The 20,073-nt window shown below is 45.5% G+C and overlaps 1 pseudogene; it reads right to left on the bottom strand.

The window, feature by feature from the left end:
- LOC128710982 (protein MAK16 homolog) overlaps window positions 1-18,104 on the bottom strand; it is a 31,829-nt pseudogene extending 13,725 nt beyond the window's left edge.
- Window positions 18,105-20,073: the final 1,969 nt, after the last annotated feature.

The following is a 20,073-nucleotide window of genomic DNA, read 5'->3' as shown; positions in this document are numbered from 1 at the left end:
AGAGGAGCACAGGGAGCGGTGCCATACGGAAAGGTGAGAAGTTTTTATTTATTTTAGCTACTTTGTGTCCAGGAAAATCGGTTTCCAATTCCACCCGAAAGCATACCCACCCACTGGTCGTGTCTCGTGGGTTAGTTGCGGCGCTCAATAATCCTTAAACCCGAACCCGAACGTGGTGAGGATGGTTTGCCATTCGCAGGGACCCGCTTTTCGGGGCCGGAAGGGGTGGGTTGAGAATGTATGAGTCTGAAACAGAGCTGGATGCGTTCTTTCCCCTATTTTCGAATTTTCAGGTTTATGTTCCGAAACGAATGGTATGGTTTCGTTTTTCCTCGATTAAAATTTACAGCCCTCCGGGTGATAAGGGTGGAAAAAACACGCCCGAAAAGGAAGAAAATAGTAGGCAACAAAAAAAAAGGAAACGTAAATCGAACGTGAACATTTCGTGCGGGAGTGTTCCTTCTGGTCACAAGGGAATTGGAGATGTGTACGCAGAAGCAAAAAACTGTAGTACGGGGAAAGCGGGATAAGTGTGGAATGCGGCGTCCAAATCGAAGTTGTTTGTTTTCCTTTCGGTTTTAACTGTTACGACAGTCGCCGGGGACGGTAAAGATGGACAAAAACAAGGGGGGTGTAAGCGATTTTCCGATTGTGGATTTTGTGGCACCAATTGCACTGGGTGTAAAAATTGCACTCCCTGTGGCATGTGGGCATGGTAGACTAGAAAGTTGGTTTTATAATTGCGAGTTGAGTATATTTATTGGGAAATGAATGGGGGAACATTGTACATGCAACAGTTGTTTCGTAATGAATTGTTTTAGCGAAAAGGATTACAGCATTCACCCGAAAAGCTTAATTTTGTAATGCATTTTGCATACACACAGGCGTTTTCATGCGCTGAGTATTTTTCTAGGAACTGTTACCATCGTACCCAACAATAAATGCGATGGAACACGCTTCAACTAAGCTGTACATCAAATCATGAAAGAAAAATCGCTGCAACTTACAAGTAAGCACCTTTTTACTGCACGGTTACAACAATTTCCTGATGGAAGTAACAGTTGATACAATTTTCCTTCATTTTCTTCCGTTTGCAACCAACCAACCCTCGGGGCGGTTGGCTCATCTAAGGCACAATTTATGACACCAATAAGACGGCGATACAACCCCGAAGCTAACGAAATAAAATCCTACAATTCAACATCAAACGACAAAAGCAAAAGTACCTTTCTGCACATGTGATAAGGTACACGCACCAGGGACAAAAACAAGAGCCAGAACGCAACACGTTACAGCACACGCCATTACGGTGCGGAAGTAATATTTTTACCTTCATCGGGAACGCGAGCGAGCGGTGAGGCTGTCGTCACAAGGTGATATGACGTTCCGGAGTTTTTGATTGATTGATTCCAATCAGCGCACTGCGTACAGCAGAATGAACCATCAACGGCTACATGAGCCGTGGGTTTGCTGCTGGAGGATCATAAAAATATCATATTTTTTTCACTAAACGAGAAGTTCGGGAAAGATTCGGCTGTAGTAACGTGACGTAGCTGGCTAGATATCGAGACATCAAAATGTCTCAAAATGTGATGGGTTACGGTGTTCCACACCCGGTTGTTTTGGATCCGATTTGTTTGGGTGCTTCGGGAAAAGCCTATCCATTTTAGCCGCACAAACCGATTCGATTGAATGGGCCAATAAATTTTACGCAATCGGACCAATAGCGGGCGACGAGCGATGGCTTTTCTAGCTGGCGTTCGCCTGCTTTTTATCCGGCTGTACCGTATGTGATGATCCAATAAGGACTAGCGAGCGGGCACGCTAAAATAACGTTCGGTAATCCTTTCGCTCGGATCAGATCGTTAGGCTGCTGTTGCTGGCTTACTACAGGCCAGTGTTTTGTGTGCGCTGCGTAGAGCCACAGTTAATACTGAAAGTATGTCACTTTGCCGCCGGAAGGTATGCGGTGCAAAAACGGGAAGCCATGAAATGTGTCAGAAATTTATGCAAATTGGCATCCTACACAATCCGGTGCTGATCAAAGTTGTTGCCAATTTTCCCGCCGACGTTATTCCACTGTTGTTACTAATGCTGGAAGAAGCGTGGCTGGTGAAAAACCATTCCATTTACCGTTTGACATTTGTTTACAAGGCTAAGCAGTTGAAATTTTCGCTTTTAGCTTGTATTGAGCATTGGTTATCATTTTATGACAGTTTAGTAAGAGTTTTTTTTTATTATCCCCTGGTTTAATTCTACCTATTAGACAGTATGTATAATTTTCATGAAATAAGTTTAATTTTAACAGCCAACTGAGAGCCTTTTACTGATTACAAGAAATAGTGTAAACTTATAAAAGCATTTAAAAGAGCGAAACACTGAAATGACGAAAACCTCATTATGTGCAGTGCATTGCAGCAATTCAGGCGTTTTTGCCATAACAGTTTCAGCATGTGCCTTCGTGCGACTTAAACGGAAGAAATCAAAAGAAAACGAAATAAGGTAAAGTTCTTTTCTCCGAGATTTTTATTTGTATTCCAAAAGCACTTCTTCATCTTTCCTTTCAACTCTAAAAATAAAAAGTTGTGCATATTATGTTACAGTTTTTTTTTGTGTGCGCCCATCTCGTTTTCGCCAACATTCGATAAGGCAAAACCTTTTTTTTTTCATTCTTTTGCCCATCCCAAAGAACTGCATTCAAATCATGTCTTCTTATTGGTTTATCCGTTCGGTTTGCATTCCGGAAAGTTATCCTTTTTTTATTTCCATTTCTCAAGACTTTACTCTCCACAGGGAGCAGCAACCCGTAAGGATAGTCTCGTTTATTGGTTGAAGAATGGAAAACTTATTCCTACTAAAAGATCTCCAGTTCCTTACTGCTTTGCTGGTGCTTTTCTTATCTGTTCCCTTTTGCTTTGCGTACTGTCGCTATCACAGTTCGATAACGAACCGAAACGTAGCGAGAGAAAGAGCGTGCGGAACACGGGAGACACAAAAAAGGATGAAGATCGTTTCATAAATTATCGATAATTTTAAACATTTTCTTTCCCGGGGGTTCGTAGGGGAGGATTACTAGCTTTCTTTGGACCGTTAGTAACCTAACTTTTGCTTGCTCCTTTTTTGTCGACGTTGGCTAAGGTGATCAGGGTTTGAGTCAGTAGTGTATTTTAAAGGGACAAAACTGAATGCAAATGTTATTGTTGCTCCCTAGAGTAAAGCAAGGGGTTCGTTGCTTCTGGAAAGTTACTTTCAAAGAACTTCATTAAAATACGGCAAAAGATAGTTTCGATTGATGTACAATTTCTCCGACGTTTTTGATGAATTTCTTCATTTGATAGCGCATTCTCCACACATTGCAAAACTTCCAGCGTAATTGAAAATAACATCATTTCAACCCGTCGCACCACAGAGACTGCCCCCGTTCTCGTTTGGTCGTTAGTTGTTCCGCAAAACTAAATGCTAAAAACTCGTAAAACGCACTATGACCCAAAGACACGCAACCCAAACTCCGCGAACGCTGGAGGAAAGACAATTGCTGCCTATACTAATTTTTCGCTGAGCCCAGTCAAGATCAGCCACGTGTAAGTTCGTAGTGGCTAGCGGTGCGTTTAACGTAAGCCCACCCCAATATATGGTGGGTCGTTCGCGTGCCACTATTACGTAAATTTAGGACAAGGGTAACGACCGGAACTCATTCGTCTCCGGACCCGGGAGGGGTGGCCTTAGCGGAAAATTCGTCGTCCAACCGTCCGACCGGCTAGGAAATGGTCTGTTAGCTTTTGGTAAGCTTTGGCGCAGCTCTGCCGCGATGCTTATCCGCTGGCGAGTCACAACAAAAAAGCGCAAAATCGGAAATTATTTCGAAATTTATAGTTTTCAACACGTCATTTGCCGGATGTTTGGCGTCTTGTCCAACTCCACGCCCGGTGAGGTCCTTTGGGATCATCCTATGTCGGTTGTTGAGGTGTTTTTTTTTTCTTGCCTCTGGCAGTACAACGTAACCTTCAGGATGGGAACTTTTCCTTGGTGACTTTTTCTGAGTTTGTATTTTACCGCTCGATACGGTCACATACGCGCAAGCTGATGAAACAGCGACTTCGCTCGAGAAACGCCGGGCAATGGGGCGAATGTTTTTTCCTCGTGGCACAGTTTGAAAATTAATCAGCAAACATCAGACTCGTTATGCTAATTGAGGCAGCCCCATGGGTGAATCATGGGAGGCCATAAAGTGTGTGGAAGCAGTAACGCGGAAACAAAAATAGAAGACAGCTTGGGAAACGTTTGCCCGGAGCCGGTGGGACACCGTGAAAGTGAAAGCAGACAACCACGGGCAGAACCGTTGGCAGAATGAAGTGAGCAATCGTGGAAGGGAAACTTTTTGTGTGTGCCGTCAAACTTTGGCAGCTCCTGCCATTCGGAAGAATCTTCACCGTTGTTCCCTTTTTATACCGTGTCCCTTACTGGCTGCACGGTACGGACAGCAATACACATTGGCACAGTGGCACACAATCAGCTAGTGTGGCTGGAAGAATTTGTTTTTTTTTTTTCTTTTCGTTCTCCCCAGAGCGTCATGAGGGAGAGCCAGGGTGGGTGAAGTTGTTTGTTATTTTTTGGCTGCCCCTGTGTAGTCAATCCTGGACGCAGGGAGCTGTAGAAGCACGATTGACAGGAAGTTATTTTTATGTCCTCTGTGAACTTCAAGTAGGCTCACGGGCTTTATCAAGTAGCTGCAGTTCGAACGGGATGGAGATCCACCTCATTAGCATCCGTAAGCATGTGAAAGTTGTGCCTTCATTGGATGATTTCATCAAACGTCGTGATGTCTCGTTGATATTAACATATGACAGAGGCATTGGTTTTGCAGAGGACAGAATGATGGCTTCGGTTCATTTAGATTATCCAGTTGTCGGAACAAAAAGTAAGGGAGTTACTAAAATATATGTTTCTTATAAGATAATCGACAAATTGTTTTAAAGTAGGATGTTGGAATAGTGTTTAGCATTTTTTTTTTTCATTTTCCTCATCATGTTTCTTTGGGAATTTTGACCAATTGGTTTGATCTAACTGAAGTGAAATGATTAACAAATGAAACTAACGTCAAATCGAATAGCTTAAATTTATATCGAGTATTTTGATACGAAAAATGCATACTTTCAGGCGCATTACTTTTCGGTTTAATATTGGAAATAATTCATATGAAAGAAAGAAAGAAAGAAAGAATGAGACAAAAGATTTTTACACATTTTTCAATATCTACTTTGAAATAAAGCTAGTTTACAATGCTTTTCTTTTTAAATCACACTATAATTAATTTATTTTACATTGAAAAATTGGAAATTATATGAATAGGCTATTTTTTCCGGAAGAACGTTTACTTAAATGGGCGTTTTTGACCCATTGTTTTGCGCTTACGTAAGTTAAAGCGATTAAAAAATGAAATCGATAGTAACATGAATTTAGACAGAATATGTTGTATCGTAGAATGCATACTTTTAGGCGCGTCATTCTCCAGTTCAGAGAAATGTGCGTATTTTGAATCTACAGTGGTTATTGTCCATATCAAAGTGCTCTTAAATCGTAGGAAATTTTATTACACAACACATTTTTCCACATTTTTAAACATCTCCATTTTATTGAAAAAAAAAACCGTCCAACCATACGTCCATTGTAATGGATCATTAAAATAAAAAAAAGGTTTTGTTTTATAAACTTAATATTAGTCAATAAAAAATCCTTCCGATAGAAGTCCTTCCTTTGAATGAATCAACCAAAAACCCCTTTTTCCGATCCGCACACATTCCAAACCTTCCGCGTGTGCCATATGTAGTACCGGTCACAATTGCACAACGAGCAAAATGTAGGCTCGGTGTCGGTTTAGCGTTACTCATTTCGGTTAAATTTATTCCACAAACAATGAAAATCTACACGCACCTAGGTTTTTTGTGAAGGACGACCTGCGTCCGTCGCCCCATTCACCTAGCCACCATCACCGTGGGGCCAGCAATAACCCTCCACCGACGGTGGGCTACAAGTTCATTGTAATTTATGCAAATAATAATTCGTTTATCCTTTCCACGATACCACTTTTTGTTTCGAGCACCATGACTTTCCTTTTCTCTGTTTCGAGCGGATGATTGTGTAGGTAAGGTTAACACCGGTTTGGTCGTGAATTTGTGAGTGTGTTTTTTTTTCTGGTACGGTTCTGTCATCGTTGATACTAATTGGGGAGGAATAGCCTGTAGTTTCCGTTTGTCAGTGCCGAGCTGTTTGAGAGCTCTTGGTGAAATCTGAAATCCCCTGAATCATGGATCATGATGATGGAAATACTTTAGCGGCTGTCGGCTAATGAAGTGTCCGTCCACTACCGGTGGCGGCTGTTTGTTTTGTGCATTAAACTTTATTTAATGAAACTCATCGCAAGGGTAGCAGTGCTGATTAGTGCCAGGGTAAAGTTAAACAGAAATGAATCTTTTATGCTTATTTTTTGCTAGGAAAGTGGGATAATTTGACCGAATAAATATAGCAACAGCAACATTGTTATGTCTTTTGATACGTTGAATAAATCGTCATCCAATTTGGGTGTGTGTGTTTTCTGCAAGATCATACTCGTGTTATTAAACCCATCTTGTGCCTTTTGACGAATCACTCTCAACACGTGTCATGTGCGCGTGCTATCGCCACTGCGTACAATCGCATGCGACGAAACCCTAGCGGATGTTGTGACCAGAAAGTCTTAATTACATCATCGGACATCATCCCCTCGCATGTACGTGCGATAATTACGTTTGCCCAAATGCGTGCTGCTACTGCCGGACGGCCGTTGTCCAGTGGGCGCACTTGGCGTGATTTAATGAACTGTATACCGTGAGCCACCCTAGACATGAGCTACGCTTTGCCAGCCGCTGCAGCATCATGATGCGCCAAGAATCATACACAGCGTGCGACTGTGACTGCGAAACAATTTGTTAAACGACCGAAGCAACCGTCAGAAACCACAGACGCGACTGCACATGGAAAGGGTTTTTGGAGTATCGTTAGATCTTCGGATCAATGGTAAGCATTTTCGGTAGGGATGAACCAACACCAACTGGCCGGCCGGTGTGACGGGCTTATTTGCACACTTGTTTGGAAGAGCCACTTGCGACGGTTATATAAAACACATGACGTTGGTTGTTTGAAATGGTGATTAGTTTCGTATCTTTGCCGCGTCTGTTTTTGAGGGTGAGGTGAGTGAAGCAAACCGAAAATACCGACCGCACTTGTGCCGATTCCGAGACACTGCAGCGCTGCAGTATGCGCAATCGGAATTGGATTGCATTGCCGACTAGTGGTGGTGGTGATGGTGTTTTGGTGCACGGAACATGAATCCTCTCTACGGTCGTCATGCTGGAGAAGGATATAGTGATGAAAATCAACCAACACTTATCAGTCATCCATGCCATGTAGAGCTCGAATTGGGGTTTTTTTTCTTTGCACTTCTCACTCGACCCAAACTTCGTGATTGGGTGCCTGTGTCCGAACGATCGGGGGAAAAATCAACATCGATACGAGTTCCAGCAATACAACAACTGAGAGAGATTGCACCAGGAAGTACCGAAGCATCCCTGGTGTTCGTACTAATTAAATGAAACCTCACACGTTAAGTGGCCAGTGAGCAGCATCAGTGCGGGCGGTGAGTCAATGCGGTTAACTCTGGATCGCATCTTTGGCTATTGCCCCTTTCAAGGCTTCTTGTTCCATTAGCCGTTGTGTATAAAAGTTTGGCCAACGTTGTATTTTAGGGTGAATCTCTAAATTGGAGAACATTTTAGAATTACTATTTGAACCATAGTTTGCATCTGTGGTAATTAATTCACTTAAACGAACGATTTTGTCACGTTGATTGCATACTTTTAGGCTAATTTATGAAAGTGAATGTTTTGCGTTTAAAACCCTTGTTTTTAAAACTTCAACCATTGAAGGTTTACTCGCTTAGGGCACAATTGATCAAACTCAGTCCGAGGCTAGCAATATTGGATCATTATAGTTATCTTTCCAGCACCATAACGATCATCTCGCAATAACCCCTCAACAAATCCGAAAGGGAAACAACCACCGTTTGGGAGAAGGCACACAAAAATTCCATCCCAACATTATATCGCTTCCGGTATCAAAACATACTTCCGATTACATTCAATTCTAACCACCATACAGACCGGACGACTCGGTCCATGGCTTCCAATAATGACTTGATTTTGGCAAATCGTCGATAAAATCAGAAAGGTAACATCTCACAGACACAAAACGGAACGGAAGAAGAGCAGCAGCAAAAAATCACCAACGGTCAGCAATCCAAATCGTCAACGGTACCCTTTGAGGCGTTTACCATTAGTAGGGCCATTATCAAGCGAACATTTCATGCATTGGACGCACGCGTCAGCAGAACTATCCTCTCGATAAATTCGCAACCATCAGCCCGATTTCCGAACGAGGCCTGGGTCGGTTTTTTTTCTTGTCTCGGTTCGTTCTCGTTCCTTCGTGCCGGTCAACCATCAACGGCCTATTTGTTCTCACATAAATGGGGCTGGTCTGTCACAGATATAGACCTATCGTTTGACCGTCCGCAATGAGACACGAAAACCATCCATCCATCCATCGAGGGGTTTTGCAGATAATTTATCAAAAATAATTGCCGCCAAAAGGAAGGCACACGATACACGGGGTACGAAAATTTAGGGCTGAGTCAGTTGACAGTTATGTGATACGGATATGTCGTCCCTTATTCTCAGCCCCAAAAAAAAAAACAAGCAGTAGTTGAAATGGAAAAGGGCCCGCTTGGTACGCTCCTTGGAGTAATCTCCCGCTCAGCTCAGTGATGGGAATCAAAAGCCATCAATCCCATGCGGGATCTTCAAAATGTTGCCCAAATCACCAACCGAGGGCAATGGGGGAAACGTGTCACTGAATGATCTCTGATTTAATCCCTCCCGACTCTCGGTTCGATTGTTTGCCCTGCTCCACTGGGACTGCTGTACCGGTCGTTCTCGTTCCGAGCTCCAAACTCCCACCGCTCTTCATTCGCTGTGGCCTTTAACTAGTCTTTATTCTTCTACCGCCACCCAACAACCGTCAACAAGGTACGGAACTCAGTGTAGCCATTGGCAGCAAGGCGTAGAAATAGCAAAGGGATCTCCACATCCCTCGAGCGTGAGACCCATGTCCGGGGACTCCGGTTGGATGGATGAAAAATCGACTAACCACCACTCAATGGACGACAAATGATGAAAATTTATCACCAAAGCAAAGAACCCGACAACCGGCGTTGTGTCTGGGAGTCGATGGATCAAAGTAAGGAACCCGTTTGATCGGACTCGTTCTGAGGGGCTTAGAACTTTGGGCGGATCTGAAGGCAAACGGTACAGCTCCAGATAGAGAGAGGGAGAGAGAGAGTCATGTCCATTGGCCAGTCCGCGCTGTGGTACGATGGGAAATAAAAGGCGATTACACCTTTTCCAAATCTAGCATTTTTCATCCATCAACTTTGGCCGGTGGAAGGAGTCCGGTGCGATATAGGTGTAAGCACTAGCATTCCAAGGTGTTCTTGACATTCGATGGAGCATAACACGGTAGCACACCACCTGGTGCTGGTGGTATGGTGACGTTTCGATCGATTGCAATGTTTTACGAAGGTAAATATTGCGAACGCAACATCGTGCTGCCGGGACATCTCCGGGTATCCGGTATTAGTCTTCCTAGCCGTGAGATTAGCCGTTAAACGGACCCCAGCCCAGTGTATGGTACTGTACCATTACTGCTACCACCGGGTTGTCAGGAGTAACAGTTGCCAGTCAGAAATGTTCACTTCCCATCGGGCCAGAAATCCACCGTCCCAGCAGCCCTGCCGGGATGTTTCCGGTGAATTTTCTTCCAACCGGACACGATTAAATGGCAACGAAGCGCAGGGCGTTTGCGTTCGAAGGAAAACCCGGTACCATTTTTCTTTTTCGCTCCAATATTTCTCCTCTTACACTATATGGGATGGGTTTTTTTTGTCGTTGCTCATGCTGGTCAACCCGAACCGTTGCTATATTGTACGCGCCTTCCCTCACAATTTCTGGCCGGTCGTACTATTTTTTTTTTTTGTTGGAAATATTCGCCCTCCCTGTATTCTGCTTTGGAGATTGTTTAGGCGGCACAGATACAGTCACACAAACGACATGCCGAACAGCCTGTTCGAAATGGTCCAATTCAAGTCATGTAGAGTTTAGTTTATTTCGGTGGAACACAAAAGGACCCAACATACCGATGTTCTGCACCGGCGTTCAACGAAGGATCCGTTCAGGAGTTCATCAGAAGAAGTTGGCCAGAAGGTTCGCGGGAGGAAAAGAGCATTATCAGGTATTCTCAGCTCACCCTCTCGCTTGGCGTCCTCAAAAAACGGATGGCAAATTGTTCTCGGCTCTACGATAGTGCAGAAGATGAACAAATCTGCCGAGAAACACAAAAACACGCTCCATGATCCCGGAAAATAAAAGGTGCCCCGGCAAATGTACAAGGGTCAGCTGTTATGACACGAAAAACTGAGGGTAAAATGGTTGTTACTTCCGGTTCACTTTCCTTTGCGAAAATGACATGGGATTTGAATTCTTGTTTTTTCCTTTCCTTTTCCGTCGATGGACCATCATTTCGATCATGCGAGGCGGCTCAGGGTGAACAAATTTAATTCAATTATTTAGAAAAATTGCTCAGTTTCAATCAAGCCGGGATAATGAGTCTGTCAACTAACGTATCATTTTAATTTCATTTTAATCCTTTCTGGCTGCCAATCAATTTCCCATGCATCATTACATCATTCCACACCGGCTTAAATGGCTGTTTTGCTTGTTTAACTGTATTAGAAATCTGTCAAAATGGATTTCCACAAGGCCAATAGGTTTATAATTTTTGTGGCTCTGTCTAGACACTGCTGTTTTTTTTGTTTTTCCTCCCTCGATCGTCGAACGTATCCACATCATGTTTGAGGGCTCTCTGTCTCTCAAGCATCGTGTAAAACCAAGGATTATCATCCACGCTATCAAACCTTGCCCCATTTTTATTTCCCGCACCCTATCAACCGATCTTCTTCCGTATAAAATAACAACATCCAAAAATAAAGCCATAATCAAATTCGGCGGGGATTGACCGACCGAAAAACAGCAATCTTTATCATCTTGATTGACGCTTTCAATTTTGCTCCAGCATGAGCGCGTTCTTCGCCGGGGCCCAAAACCTCGTGCCGGGGATGATGTTACACCGAAATATCCCTCTAATCCTTCACTGGCTTACGTGGGATTAGCGGGTCGCTGCACACCACTTTTATCATTAATCTCGAAACCGTTTATCAATACTTGGAGCGAATGTTTTGAGCTGAAGGCATAAAACCACAGCAAAAAAAAAATTCCAACCATTTTTCAACAGCGGGAAGAAAAAAAAACACGACCCATCACAGGAAGGAAACATCGTATCTTTTCGGCATCGACAGTACCGCACCTTTCCGCTTCTCGCTTTGCGCTTCCGTGAAGCGAAATTTGTGCCGGCAAAGGAAAACCCCGAAAACCGCCACATCATTGCCATCGAACAAAACACAATAATGTATGTAAATCACCACCAGTGCTGCGTTCTTCATCATTTCCTTAAGAAATGGGCGACCGGTTGTGACTTTCGTTTAGCATTTCGCTCTTCTTCTTCGAGAAAGACTTGACGGCAAATCCTGCGGATTGGGTTCCGGGAAGGTTGGTTTTTTTTTTGTTGCTCTCCCGGAAAAATGGACCTACCAAACGGCTCTTCTGCCAGACGCTAGGTGCGAGGGCCATCTTTTTGCACCCGAAAAATATTCCTTCCCACACGCTACCTCGAACCGGTTCACAAATGAACACAGCTTTGTAAAAGCGAGGGAGAAAAATCCATGTTCGTTCGATGGTTGCTTTGATTTTCATTCGATTTTCCGCCCAACGATAGGAACTCAAGCGTCAAATAGTCTTTCGTGGCGGGGTTGAACAGGAAGGGTGGAAAATTCCCCTACAAAAGGCGAAAAAAAAACGCAACATAATCTCTTCAACTTTGAAACAACTCTTGTCTCCAAGTACACTGCCGCTGTCTCCTCCGTATTCCCCCCGTTTCTTCTTCTGATGCCAGGCAACAGCAAGCGAAGCGTTCGGCAAAACACCGTCACTGCGGGTGCGAAGAAGGTGTGTTTGTGCGTGAGATTTTCCAACAGTAAGTTTTTCTTAGGCCTCAAATCGGCTCAACCTCAGCCCACACGCGGCAGAAGAGGCGTTCGCATGATGCGGTAAAAAATCTGCATGAAGCCGCACAGCAAGCAAACCGGGTCCATCTGCTTGTCGTACGGAAAAATGAAAACAAAACCGAGAAGCGAGTGGACGGTAGCAACACACACACACTCGCAAAAAAATAAACGCCATCATCGTGGGTTTTGGTCGGGAATCTGCACAAAAATATGTAAATTATTTAGCGGTGGAATGCGCTCAACCGGGAGGGCAGGCCGATGAAATCCGGCTGGTGCCCGTTCTCCATTCATCTGGATTAAGTTGATCAAGGTAAAAATCGAGTCGAGATGGTTTCCTTGTTTTTCTCTTACCATTCCGCCAGGTGTGGGGATAAAACGTAATCTGAAATAGGGGCATCGCGGTATGGGGAGCCAGGTGCTAAAGCTCACGAAATAATCAGCTGGAATTTTTGGCTTGAATCTATCCGTTCACTGTGGTGACGGGATGGTTCGAGAGTTTTCAAGAAGAGGTACTTCTGTTGCCCTCGCTCTGGCGGCTGATGCCGCTCCCTGCTGTCGTTCTGCTGTGCAGATTTTCTCCACTAGGGACCACAGCACGGCAAGCATGGCCGCATCCTTAAGAAGGCAACAATCCACTGCGCCCTGGCCCTGCATCATCGCTCGGTGGCGTCAACAAGCAAAAAGGCCCCGTTTACTTATTCATGCAAATGCTCGGAGCTTCCAGCGTTCTACCCGCACACGGAACGGCTGAGCATGGTGCTGCAGCCAGCCAATGGAGTCAGTGCCGGAGTGGGCAAACAAACTCACCCAATGTCACACGAAGAAGCGTTGTTGCTGGTCGTTCGGGAGAAGAGCAGAAAAAAAAACACCCTGACCCAGTAAGCAAATCGGTAAGACCGAGACCGAGTACTGGCGTTTTGTTTTCTCGTTGACTTTCCTCATCGCGCCTTCTTACAGCTTGATCAGTACAATAAACAGAGTCGTAGCAGTAATGGCTTTCTTCTGATCTTTCGTAAATATAAGCCCCTAACAGGCAGCGTGGGTACCGCTGGTGGAGCATTTCCAAATGGGATCTTCATTTAGAATTACTTGATGCAATACTCCATACTTTATAGAATGACCGAAGAGAAGAAAAAAATACACATCGACATGAAAATGAATCTTGCGGCTTAATCAGTGTTTTATGATGATTGGTTCATGGTAGATTGCGAGCACTTGGTTGGTAGAGAACATTCTCCCTACCGCAGTGCGTTGTTTTGACGAATTATTCACCTCGAAAAGGTTCATCCGGCATAATTGTGATTCAAACCGAGTGAAAAATCAGCCCAAGTTATCTCTTCTGAACGTGACACGATGCCGATTGTTGTCACCAGGAAAAAAAAGGATCTCTGCCTTAACTCCTCATCGAACAGTTATTTAATGCTGCTGATCACATGCGGAAACTTTTATCGCTAAAATGGCGCATTTCGGCTGTACTCGGTGCGGCGCACATTATGTATGGCTATCATTATCAAGCTCATGTGCTGATGACTACTTTTATGCCGTCTAAAACATGGCACATTGAAACGAATTGTACGTAAAGCTTCCTCATGTGAAGTGGAAATAATTCCTTCCAATAGAATTTTCTCGCGAATGCCTCGCTGTGCTGTTTTTTTTTATGGTCCCCCATCCACAACACAGCCATCCCAAAAACAGGTGCCATTAGTGCGAGTTTTTCTTGAAGAAACTCGTTAAAAACTTTTTGCCCACCTTCTGCACGCGGGCTACGTGTGTCGGCGCCGAATATAAAAGCACCCCGTTTTAAAAGTCTAAAAAATGCGCTGGCTAAAGCGGAACGCAGCATGCCATGGGAATAGATTTTTTTCTCTCGGAAGAGCCCCGGAGAACGCGGAAATGCTGGAGAAGCTGTTATCCCCGATGCCCTTGTCTGCTGCGTGCGTACCATTCAATCAAGCGCTCTGAGCGCAGCTATTTCAATCCGACGCTTCCGGCTTCCCGCACACAAAATGACGTCCCGCTCAAAGCGTGTACTGTCATTCGAGTGGAAGTGTCAATCAGCGACCGTGTGTGTGTGCGTGTGCGAGTGAGCCGTTCTTCGGGGAACGAGAAACTCGATGTGTGTGCTCGATGTCGAAGAGAACGTGTCGCCAAATGCATCGAAATTCAAGTGGCTCCCGATGTGTGTCCATGGCCTGTGGAAGGTACTCATGCCCAGGCAAAAACACTGCTTCCAATCGTCCACCAACATCCGTGGCAAGCAGTGTGCGGGCACTTGTGTAGTAATAAAATCTACATATGTTTTCATATCGCTGTCATATCGTAAATTTATTGATTCCGTACCGTAGCACCCCCAGCGCTGCGTGCTCCCGCAGCCAGTTCCAGGCAGCTGACACTGGATCGCCCCAATACCGCCACACATGACAGCAATAACAACGGCGAAAGTACGCCACCCGTGCATCCGTACGGAGGTGCCCGGAACAAAAGCACGCCAGGACTACACGGCACAGAATGCCCTGAAAATGCCTTCCGATATGTCGAGAACGCGCACATAAGTTATTCCGGTGCGACGTACTATTTGCGCTCGCACTGCCATCTTCCTCACGGCGTCACACGTACAACTGAACACAGCGAGACAGGTGTCTTTTGTAGCTGGTGGAGATATAGTACATACGTACAGCAGTCGGTATGCGGTGCAAAACATCAGAACTAACTCCACCTCCCCCACAAACCCGATCGAACTAAATGGACTAACTTTGTACGGTGGTGGCGAGATGCCACAAATGATTGTGCTATCGCTGGATGCACACCACACTAGCGCGATTGTCGGATTGTCCTGGAAACGTCGTCCACGTCGCTGTAGGGTTTTCGGACCGGTCGGCCATCCACCGGCCCATCGATTGGATGTCTGGAACAACGAGGATCGAGCGGAAACGAGAGGTTTTCCTCTGGTTGGAACCTCTAAAGCAACGTCACCGACGGAGTAACTGATGACCACCAATTCGTGGAGTGTCCACCCGTCGATAGTCCTAATCGTAAGGTGGATGGTCCCGTCTGGAGCGGGAGGAATTATTATTGCTATCATTATGAGGCTTTACTGATTATTATTTCCAGAACGCGTCGGTCTACACACGAATGTGCTGTTTGCTGCGGCATCGGCGTGTTGTTGGTCATCAGTAACACTGGTAATGTGCAAACTGACTACTGCCGCCTAGAGAGTTCTGCCGGATGGACCGTACGGGATAATGCTGATTTTGCTATCCATTGCACTGGTGGAAAGTATGCATTTGATTCCCCTCCAGCATGAAATTGATCTTCCCATCGATCTTTTACCGGAAGGTACCTTAACAGTGCGAGGGCGAAAAGGGAAGGAATCGGAAACTTATGAATCAAAACGAGTACTTCACTTGCTGCAAGCACCCGAGTCGACGAACTTCAAGCACACGAATAGCAGGGAATGGGACTTGCAGGAACATGCATCATCCATTGTTATCGTGCCATTGGCATCAACCACAACCTGGTGGCAAAGCACCAGGTCCCTTTTTTGTGAGCTCAAACTTCAATAAGTCGCGGAAGGCAGACATTGCGGTACTGTCCCACGATTTAAGGGTTACGTCAGTGATATCGATGTTCCACTGTTGCCGGAACAGCAAGAGCAAGAGCAGAACGAAATCGCTCCAAAGATCCAATGAATGCATAACGACGGCGAGGTCCATGTGAAAGGTCGTAAAAGACAAACAAACAGAGCAAAAACGAAAGGAGCACATAAAGCGTCCACAAATTTTACGGCCCTCACCAAGGCTCGTGTGGCAAGGAAGTGGACACGGTGGACAAAAAACCATCAGCTTTAGATTTGTTTGGTGCGTTGAAGTTTTCGTCGCATAAAATGGCTACCCGGGCTAGAGTAGTAGCCCCCGGGGGACAAACCACGTCCATAAAGCCCCGGCCTTGATGATGGACTTGCCCTGTGCTCTGACTTCGAGGGTCAACGCGGGCACGATGACACCCATGCTCCAATACCCATGCAAGATCGGGAAGCAAGAGTAAAACTTCTGCTCGACCTAATTCATTATCTTGCGCTCCTTTTCCCTGCCCATCGGGGACAATGGGAGTCGCGTATCCTCGGTGTCTGTCAGGACCGCTACCTTCTTATCGCATCAATCCGATTTATGGACCAGGAATCGAGAGAACCAACACACGCGAGCGGACGATAGTTGAAGGAAAGTTTCGCTAAAGTCCACCTCTCAAGAGGGCCCACCTCTTGTTGGACGAGACGGCCGTCGCTTTAACTGCGATGGATGCGGTTTTGCGGTTCTTCGCTCTGGTTCCGCAGTACTGTTACCACCATCATCGAGGGTACGCCTCGCGGTGTCGTCGGAAATGTCTCGTTACGATTCTTCGCCGAGTCTTCCCCCGGTGAGCTCGGTGGTGGAAAGTTTTCGGGTCGGAATTATGATTATTGTTTCCCGTTTGCGGGACCATTGCTAGAATAGAGTTTCCGTTTTCTGGGTTGTGTCCTGTCAGACAGACAGTTACTGTGATAGGCATCACCAAATGTGGCCGTGCGCATACTGGTAGTCAAAGTTTTTTTCCCTGCCAAACACCAGCCCGAAGCCGGTATCGATTGGAAGAGTGTTAATCACTGTCGCTAATGTTTCTTTGGATGTCGTTTGGATTTATTAGCCTGAAAATGACTGTCTGGTGGAAGGACCAACTGATGGACTGCTTTGGTGGAATACATTAAGAAGTTTTGCCGTGAGAATTCCCATACGGTTTGTCCGTTCTGTTAGTGTTATCTGATCCAATGGTCAGATTTCAATATTTGTCCCAGAATTTCCGTCTTTTCCGCCCTAGCTGGGTTCGTCGGAGTTCTTGCTAAAAGGCAACCGGTAGATTTGAGATTCGATTCAAGACTTTCGCCGACTGGGGCATCATCAAACGGAAATGGTTCAAACCCAATGCTTCAACCTGGAGCTGCTCCGTGCAATGTGTACAATTTTGCTCTTCAACTCCATCACTTGGAACCTGTCAAGTTGACGCAATCGAGTGACTCTCGAGACTAATCCACCCCTCGCTACAATGCGACATGTCCCGTTATCTGCACTACACTCAACGCGCCCCATTTATCTTCCTTATCTGCGACCGTGTGTGTCCGTTCCCATGGGACCTGCCGGTCCTCTAGCCGCTCCAAAAACTCTTCCAGTGCTCTCTCCGTCAAACTCTTGCATTAGACAAACATTGTTCCGTGTGGAGCAACACAAGTAAAACTCCACCAAATCGTAACCTGAAACCTGAATTTCAACCACAAAAAAATGGTGTGACACACGCACACCATGAAATAGATAGCATTCCGTTCCACTCACTTTTCTTTCGACGATACGCCCATCATCTGCACATCGTCCACGATCATGGCGTCACTGGTCCCGTTCGTGGTCCGATGGCTGTTCGCGGTGGCAACGGCGGCAGTGTTGGTGGGGTGCAGGTTGCTACTGCTGCCATTGTTGCCGTTGGTGTTGCTGGTGGCAATACTGCTGACCCCGAGCATAGCCACCGCCTGTGGGCTAAGCAACCCGACGGGCAGCGGCGGCACTACGCCACCGCCACCCGGCACAATGCCTGCCGCGGCCGGTGTATTGTTGACGACGTTGCTGTTGTTATTGTTGTTGCTGAGACCGGGCTTCTGGTACGGCAGCTTGGTCCGCAGGTGGTAACCGCTGAGCAGCTTGTTGTTGCCATTGCTGTCGATCAGCTCGCTGCCGGTCGTACCGTTCGGGGTGGAGGGCGAATTTTTGCCCGAACCGGGCGAAATCTTGCCCGCGAGCGCCTCGAGCGAATTCAGCATCGTGGCGGATATTAACGGTATACCGAACCGGACGCCGGCGGATGCCTCCCGGGCTAGTGGTGGCGATATCACGATGCGGCCGGAAAGGGATGCCGCGGAGAGGATCTTCCTTCCGCAACACTAACGATACGAGCAGGAAATAACACGCGCACCGGAAGTTGGAATGAACCGACGGGTGGGAGTATTGAGCGGAAGTGGCGTCACACACACACACACACGATAATAAATTTCTCCCAACGAAAAATAAAAACAACTATGCTGGAATAGCTTAGGAAACGGATCAACGACACACTTATGCTTATATCACTACGAACAGCACAACAAACACCACACACATACACACGCACGTAAAACACGCCTCAAACAAGGCTTAAACCACTTTTCCCACCCCGTTTTCTCGTCAAAGGATAGGCAAGCAATCGATTATTTGGCCGCTTCCTTTCTAATTAGCTCACCGTGGCTTTTACCAGCACTTGGGATAAACGCACACTTTGCTTCGCACACGCACTACGTACAACACTTTTGCGCGTTGCCACGAACGGCGGAAACACTTGTTGAGTGACCGACTTCTTCCTTGCGCCGTCGGGAGACACACTTGCTCAAGAGCAGCAGGCCGCGGGAAGATAACGCGCGATCGCTGTAAGTAAAGGGAAGGGAAAAGAAGAAGATAAAAAACACACACACACAAAATACACAAAATGAGTGGAAGCGTAGAAAAAGGTGAACTTCTTATCTAAGATAAACAAGAGCAAGAGTGCTGACGAAACCGGGCGAAACCGTGGGCATGGGCGAATGGGTTGTTATGGGTTGGATGAATTTCTTGGGCTTTCCGTTTGGTCTTAGCAGGCTGTTTTGTAATAGCTATCGCGGGATTTAACGTTGACGTTACAACGAAGCATTTTGGATTGATATTTTTATACGTGGTTGTGCATTTTTAAAAGGAATATCTTGAACGATTGTGTACGAGACCTGTACAATTGTTCTTAAAAAGGATTCACTACACAAATTTATCAAAAGTCACAAATATTACCCTTTCTGATTTAAAAATTCGTTCGAAATAGCACTTCTTACTAAGCAAACAGGCGTAGAATTTATCTAACTATCCCAGTTTTCATACAACACAGAGCCGGGGATGACACTTCGGATACGCGAGACGATAAGCTCCACGACTGATTAGTGACTAAACGGCTGACATCTGGAACTGAAGAACTCAGCAATGTGAAAGAACTCATATGCTAGCAAAGCAGCAAACTGTTATCGCATCATCCCTGCCTCGAGCCCTTACATCCCTTACGCTCGCGTGTCTTATCTGTGCGTGGAACCTGAAGTTGCTCCTTTTTTCCCTTCGCGCTGCACCACTGTGAACAGTCATGTTTTTTTTTTTATCTATATCAATTTATAGTATTCACGCACACGAGCATACACCTTACGGCAGGGGTGGACAAACTAAGGTACGGCCGGACTTGGGTTATGGAGTAAATTTGTTTAAATGCAAGGAATGGTGCTTACGTAATTTCCTAAGCATATTAACAAACTGCTTCAAAACGTCAAGAAGGGAAGTTTTATGGAGTAATTAGATCTTGCTTTTTCTATCAAACAATTTTTTCGTATATCTGTCAAATAGGGTTCTGGACGATTGACAGATAAATTCCGTCCGAGAGTGTAATTTTTGATACAGAAATACCGAATAGTACTTTGAGTAGGATTTTAAGCTATAGTGAATATTCTATTTTTTTTTTAGTCAGTCCTTGCTACGGGGGATTGGCCCGGAAGAGATTTTGGTGTGAAGACCGGCGCCGCTACCATCATGCCACCTGGCTGCCAAATATTCTAATTAATTTAGATTAAATTTCAAAATAATCCTGATGAGTCCTTAAACAGCACTCTAACAACAATCTTACATGAATTTTCATAACACAGAGCACCCACGTTTGTCCTTATTTTAAATTAACCGCAGCACAAGATGTTA

Source organism: Anopheles marshallii, chromosome 3 (assembly GCF_943734725.1).
Source record: "Anopheles marshallii chromosome 3, idAnoMarsDA_429_01, whole genome shotgun sequence".
In the NCBI taxonomy this organism is placed as follows: Eukaryota; Metazoa; Arthropoda; class Insecta; order Diptera; family Culicidae; genus Anopheles; species Anopheles marshallii.
The sequence above is the reverse complement of the archived record's forward strand: the minus strand, read 5'-3'. Positions and strand labels throughout refer to the sequence as shown.